The sequence below is a fragment of the Myotis yumanensis genome, unplaced genomic scaffold, assembly GCF_028538775.1.
Source record: "Myotis yumanensis isolate MYYU_CA2020_CCGP unplaced genomic scaffold, mMyoYum1.0.hap1 SCAF_14, whole genome shotgun sequence".
In the NCBI taxonomy this organism is placed as follows: Eukaryota; Metazoa; Chordata; class Mammalia; order Chiroptera; family Vespertilionidae; genus Myotis; species Myotis yumanensis.
The window spans coordinates 55,822,321-55,828,320 of NW_027223765.1; the positions used below are offsets into that span (position 1 = coordinate 55,822,321).

At 45.0% G+C, this 6,000-nt stretch overlaps 1 pseudogene; it reads right to left on the minus strand.

Annotated features, from left to right (window-relative positions):
* Positions 1–2,697: 2,697 nt before the first annotated feature.
* Positions 2,698–4,143, minus strand: LOC139022429 (F-box only protein 31 pseudogene; annotated as a pseudogene).
* Between the last annotated feature and the right edge of the window lie 1,857 nt (positions 4,144–6,000).

Here is a 6,000-nt window from a genome sequence, read left to right on the forward strand (position 1 = left end):
GAGCATTTTTCATATGCTTCTTGGCCTTCTTACGTCCATATTAGAGAAGTGTCTAGTTAGGTCCCCTGCCCATTTTTTATTTTTTATTTTTTTTCTCACTAGGTTATATAGTTTATTTTAAATGTAATATTAATCAGCATCATTTCAATAGTTGCAAGACCTTTAAACGTGAGTTTGAAAGTCTAAAGCAAGACAAGCACATATCACTGCTATTACTTAACATTGTTCTGAATATTCCAACCAACACTTTTAGAAAGAGAAAGCATTAGAGGTATGAAACCCGTCAATGCTGCCTTTACTTTATCTAGAAAAACACTTAATAATTCACTAAGATATCTAGTTATCTAAATGCTGAAAATTTAATGGTTTTCACATTAAAATGATACAATTATTTTATTTTGCTTATATACATGAGAACACAATATGGAATAGCCAGGAATATACAGGGGGAAAGGATTTAATTTAATTTCACATTAAATAGATTTTCAAATATATCTGCAAACCAAATAATCAAAGCAATGTGGTCCTGCCACAATAATTCACAGGCAGGCCAGTAGAACAGGATAGTGTATATTTACACGTCTATATCTTTCTATGTATCTAGGTATGTATCTATCCACATACCTTATTGTTTTTGTTAATCCTCACCTGAGGATATTTTTTCCATTGCTTTTAAGAGAGAGAGAAACCTATGTGAGAGACAAATTAGTTGGTTGCCTCCCAAACACACCCCAACTGGGGGCAGGGATCAAACCTGCTACCCAGGTAGGTGCTTGTGATCAGGAATTGAACTCAAGACCCTTTGGAGTGTAGGCCAATGGTCTAAAAACTGCGGACAGCAGCCAGGGCTATCCAGGTATCTTTATATTTCTTTCTTTCTATCTATCACCTATCTATCTATACCTATCCCTTCATTCATACATCCACTCATACATCCATCAACCCTGAAAGCTAAATAGCAGATTCACTTGAACCTGGAGCAAAAGGAAGGAATTTAGGATTTTCCAAGAACAAATGCAGACACAACTTGGAGCGGCAGTGCTCCATATTATAAAACATTTATTCCATGCAGGCCCTCGTTGAAATGAATTAGCTAAACTTAGAAAATATAATTTTATTTGAAATTAGTAAGAAAGTCTCATATAGATGTCAGAGTTAAATATACATGTATAAATATTGCCTGCTACCTGATGCTGCCCACTCTCACCTAAAGATTGGCAACTCCTTTCTCACACCAGATGTAGTATAAGAGTCCAGAGGTAGAGTTCTTGCAGAGAATGTAGGAGTCACAGGCTGTTGGTGGCCCCCGACCACCTCTGGCAGACAGAAAATGAGGAAAGCAAAACTTATTTCTTCACAAATACGCAGTCCAGTGCAGTGTGCTACTCACAGGTGCCCAATCATCTGTTTCAAGACCCTTCATTGCTTGGGGCTCCTAGAGGGAGTGGTACTGATGGTGTAGGGCAGTGATGGCGAACCTATGACACACGTCAGAGGTGACAGGCAAACTCATTCTTTTGGTTGATTTTTCTTTGTTAAATGGCATTTAAATATATAAAATAAATATCAAAAATATAAGTCTTTGTTTTACTATGGTTGCAAATATCAAAACATTTCTATATGTGACATGGCACCAGAGTTAAGTTAGGGTTTTTCAAACTGCTGGCACGCTGAGCTCAAAAGGTTCACCATCACTGGTATAGGGGAACCCAATACAGGCTCAGATGTATTTCTTCTCCCAGCAGGAACCTCTCTTCCCAGGTGTGTGGACCTGATATCGAGAGTTCTGTCCCAATTCCCCGCTCCCCAACCCATCCTACTCTGTATTGAGGAGGACGGGAAAGGAAGGAAGTAAAGCAATAAACAGGGACAGGGCAGAGAGCCCTGCAATGTACATAGATGCCAAAGACTTCTGTTGGGAAGTTCTCTGTCCCGCCACCTAGGAAGGAACAAAGCTCAGTTGGAGTCCGAGTCAGAGGTGTTCCCCGAGGAAGATGAGCTGGAGCTGCTGGCATCTTCATCGCTACTGCTGGAGTCTGAGGAGCTGCTGCTTTCTACCTTTCCCCCATGTTCCTTCTTTTCTTCAGATCCCCATGAGGAATGAGAACAGTCCTCATTTGTCTCTGAAGACGCCATCCCAGGAGCCTGTGGCCCCTGCTGTTTAAAATAGCCCGCAACCTTAGTGCCAAAGCACTAGCTATGCTTTATGGAGATAATGTATCTGTTAGATAAGCTTTCATAAAGAATAAGCTCTATTGCTATTGGCCATGAATTCAATGTTAATAAATGAACAAGAGATATTAAGTAAGATGTCTTTATTTTTTTTGGGGGGGAGTGGTTAATCACTATGCTTTAATTATGTTCAATTTGTAACAATGAAATTGGGGGTCACCACAACATGAGGAGCTGTATTAAAGGGTCACAGCATTAGGAAGGTTGAGACCACTGGTCTAAGGTCTATTTCTACCTCAATTGTTGGCTCCTACCCAGCCTGGCCCTGTTCCAGGCTTGGGCAGGAGGCAACCGACTGATGTGTTCCTCTCACATCGATTATTTCTGTCTTTCCTCTCTCCCTCACTCTCTCTAAACATCAATGGGAAAATATCCTCGGGTGAGGATTAAAAAAACAAACAAGGTGGGTAACCTGGTCAGAAGGTCAAATCTTCAAAGTGCATGCAAGCTGCTCCCCCCGGGGGGTCAGAACTGAATGTTGGAGAGCATCTCCAGGAAGGCCTGCGGGGATGGTGCCTCCACATTCTGGAAGGTGTTCTGGACTCTGCCAAACAGGAAGAAGTGTTTCGTCTCCAGCCAGATGAACCCAAAGTGGTTGTCATCGAACAGGATGAAGATCCCAGGGTCGTGCCAGACTGAGCCATATGAGGTGACAGTGTCCACGCCATAGAAACACATCCTGCAGGTTCGGGGGTAGTTCTGGTCTATTGAGCGCACGCCCACAGGCAGAACAAACGGGACAGGCTGCTCCTCCGAAGCTGCAGCCCCGGACTCCCCGACGCTGGGCTGGGCAGGGCTCTGCCAGCCATGGCCCTGGCTTTCCTCAGTCCCATCTTCTTGCTGCTGCTGGTGCTGCTCCCGGATCACCTGCTCATCAATCTCCTGGACCACACGGGAGAGCTCGTTGAAGTTGCGGAAGATCTCGCCATCTCGCAGCTGGATGCTGCGCATGAGGTGGATCTCTGGCGTCCCGAAGGAGAATCCCGTGATATTCGTGACCCTGGCATACTTCCCGTGGAAGCTGAGCATGGATATCGTTAGGCCGAAGGCATCGCATTTCCCTTGAAAGAGGCCTGGCCTGATTAGGTCGTCTGGGTGGCTGGGTGGGAGGTAGACGCGGCGGTAGGTCAGGCAGTAGACACACCGCAATCTGTCCTCCTGTGACAGCACCAGCCTCTGTTTTCCCCTACACCGCGTTGTTGTATCCTTTGGGTGGTCTTTCTCGTTGCACTGGATGCTGAACCTGTCCTTCTGAATCTGCATGCGGCAGAGGTGGAAAGACCTGAAGTGGCCGCTCTTGTACTCCAGCGTGGCTGATTTCCTCTTCCTCAGGCGAATTCTAAATGCGGGCACCAATTGCATTTGGTCATCCATATGGTTGTAAAGGTAAGAATGCTCTATCCAACCAGTAATGCCTAAACCATCCATCACTACATTCAGCAGTTCTCTATAGCTTGAATCTAGCTGCCACAAACCCAAAAGGTTTCTGTATGGGAAGATCTTCGCATAGACTTCTCGAAAAGACATACCGATCAAGTCCAGGTTCTGCAAGTTTTCACGAACACCATACTCCTCCCGGCAGCGCCGTCTCCAGATGCTGTCGATGTGCAGGATGTGGTTGAATTTGGTGCAGACCTGGGCCAGGTTGGGCAGGTCCGTGCCAGGGAGCGAGGCGAAGATCTCTACCAGCATCTCCACAGGCAGGTCTTGCAGTGAGCAGTGCGGGGGCGGCATGGGGCTCACGATTCCTCCACTCTCCGCACAGCACCACACCGCAGCCGCCTCAAGGTGCTTTTCTGCTGGGGCCAGCTTGCTCTCGGCCACTGCCTTCTCAGCTGGGGCCTGGCTCTTCTGACTACACCGACATCCCCGTGAAGAGCCCATGCCACAGAGGCAAGCGCAGTCCTCCATGCCTCCACGCTGAACAGCCACCACAGGTGGGTAGCTGCTACTCGGCAGGGTTTTAAGCTGGCTGGGTCCGCCCTAGAGTACAGCCACGCCCCCCAGGGCCTAGCCACGCCCCTTACGACACCAACCAATTGTAGGACTTTATTTATTTATTTAATTATTTATTTATTTTTAATTAAATCTTTATTGTTCAGATTATTACATTAGTTCCTCTTTTTTCCCACCATAACTCCCCTCCACCCAGTTCCCACCCCACCCTCCGCCCTTACTCCCCACCCACTGTCCTAATCCATAGGTGCACGATTATTGTCCAATCTCTTCCCTCACACCCCCTTCTCCCTCCCCACCCAAGAATAGTCAGTCCATTCCCTTTCTATGTCCCTGATTCTATTACAATCACCAGTTCATACTGTTCATCAGATTATTTATTCACTTGATTTTTAGATTCACTTGTTGATAGATGTGTATTTGTTGTTCATAATTTGTATCTTTACCTTTTTCTTCTTCTTCCTCTTCTTAAAGGATACCTTTCAGCATTTCATATAATACTGGTTTGGTGGTGATCAACTCCTTTAGCTTTTTCTTATCTGTGAAACTCTTTATCTGGCCTTCACTTCTGAATGATAGCTTTGCTGGATAAAGTAGTCTTGGTTGTAGGTTCTTGATATTCATCACTTTGAATATTTCTTGCTACTCCTTTCTGGCCTGCATAGTTTCTGTTGAAAAATCAGCTGACAGTCATGTGGGTATTCCCTTGTAGGTAACTGATTTTCTTTCTCTTGCTGCTTTTAGGATTCTCTCTTTGTGTTTTGCTCTTGGCATTTTAATTATGATGTGTCTGGGTGTGGTCCTCTTTGGATTCCTTTTGTTTGGGGTTCTCTGCACTTCCTGGGCTTGGAAGTCTATTTCTTTCACCAGGTAGGGGAAGTTTTCTGTCATTATTTCTTCAAATAGGTTTTCAATATCTTGCTCTCTCTCTTCTTCTGGCACTCCTAGAATTCGGATGTTGGTACGCTTGAAGCTGTCCCAGAGGCTCCTTAACACTATCTTTGTATTTTTGGATTCTTTTTTCATTTTGCTTTTCCGGTTGGGTGTTTTTTGCTTCTTTGTACTTCAAATCTTTGACTTGATTCTTGCGATCCTCTGGCCTGCTGTTGGGAGTCTGTATAATATTCTTTATTTCAGTCAGTGTATGCTTAATTTCTAGTTGGTTCTTTATCACAACATCGAGGGTTTCACCAGTCTTCTTGAAGATCTCACTACATTTATAGGCGGTCTCACCAGTCTTCTTGAAGATCTCTCTACATTTATGGACAGTCTCACCAGTCTTTTCGAGGGCCTTATTAAATTTATCGGCGGCTTCTAGACAGTTCTTTAAAGACCTTAAAAGTGTGGTTTTGAACTCTATATCCAACAGTTTGCTTTCCTCCAATTCTGTCGTTTGTGTCCTGTTTCTTTGTCTCGGCATTTTTTATGCTTCGCTGTGTCGATAGAGTGCCTTTCTGTGCTAAGGGTCCCAATTACCTGAGGTAGACACTCTTGGTGCACTCCCTTGTGGGCTTTGTGCACAGTCTTGTTGTAATTAAGCCTTGATTGTTGTAGTTATCACTGTGAGGAATTGACCTCCAGGTCAATTGGTTGTGAAAATCAGCTGTGTCTGCAGTGGGAGAACTTCTGTGCTGGAGACACCCCTCTGGGGCAAGACTTGCTTCAATGGGGCTTTGGTGCTCACTGCATCTGCACCCTGAGTGTGTATTTTATGGTTCCACGGAGCTGCAAACTGGATGGTCCCACTCTGACCTCTGGGCTTCCTGGCTCCTGGATCTCTAGGGAGGTGCTAATCTAGCCTTTGCCTGAGGC